The sequence below is a fragment of the Pseudophryne corroboree genome, chromosome 4, assembly GCF_028390025.1.
Source record: "Pseudophryne corroboree isolate aPseCor3 chromosome 4, aPseCor3.hap2, whole genome shotgun sequence".
Lineage (NCBI taxonomy): Eukaryota > Metazoa > Chordata > Amphibia > Anura > Myobatrachidae > Pseudophryne > Pseudophryne corroboree.
In genome coordinates, this window is record NC_086447.1 from 843,375,229 (window position 1) to 843,376,300 (window position 1,072).

Consider the following 1,072-nt stretch of genomic DNA (forward strand, 5'->3'; position numbering starts at 1 on the left):
TGCACCAGTGCATTTTCAATACATGTGTCTCTGTGCACCAGTGCATTGTCATTGCACGGACCAGTATTTACAAATACCCTACCCACATGGTGCATAGACTATACTATTGACAGTCAGCTATTGCCAGCAAGGGAATCAATGCAACCTTTTTGAGGTCTATATTTATATATAAAAAAAGCGGATGTGGATACGTCTGCCATTTTTTTCACCTTATTTAGCACATAAACGCCTTCTCTCTCTCTCTTTTACACTGCAGAAAACCATAATTATCTCAGTATTTACCTGAAGACACATATCATATAGAAAACACTCTGTTTTCATTATTTTTCTATTACTTGAGAATAATTTCTGAGAGCTGAAGATTTCATTGTTTGTGTTTCCCTGCTTCTTTGATAAATTCAAAGTGTAATATACTTTCATTACTGTTCTGGAGACCAAATTTGGAGGTTTCCCTTTCCTGCACAGTTAAAAATACCATCATTTTTGATTTAATGTTTTATTCTCATGTATATGATAAACTGTGCATTTGAGAGGTTTTATTCCTACTGATACTGCGACTAACTAAGCCGTGAAAATCCAGATGGGTACTTAATCTTTTGTTATACTTTATCATTTATGATAAAAAAATTTTTTTTTTTTTTTTTTTTCTTTTCAGCTGTATCGATACCTGTGGCTCATATAACAACGTAAATTGGCTCCTGTCTGTGCCCATTTGTGGACACAGTGTGACAAGGGTGAGCATAAGGTCTGCGGTCATACCCCGCTGGAGATGCCCAATCTCATCTGATCTTGGAAGCCAAGCAGTGGAGGGCCGGGTTAAGTACTTGGATAGGAGACTACCAAGGAACACCCTGGTACTGCAAATATTTGCCACCCATCTGTCACCAATACAGAGCATTGTATTACACCTCGGTTATGACCTATGATTCAACTATCTGCTAGGATTAAAATTCCCATTTTGGGATATATAGCAGCTTATAAATGATGGTCATATTTTCAATAAGTGAGCAATTTATTATCACAGGTTGTCCTACAGTTGGAAGTGTGATTATTAACAACAATATAGACATAC

At 36.7% G+C, this 1,072-nt stretch overlaps 1 pseudogene; it reads left to right on the forward strand.

Moving 5' to 3' along the window:
- The first annotated feature begins 745 nt into the window (after positions 1-745).
- On the forward strand, positions 746-866 carry LOC134912066 (5S ribosomal RNA; annotated as a pseudogene).
- The last annotated feature ends 206 nt before the right edge of the window (positions 867-1,072 follow it).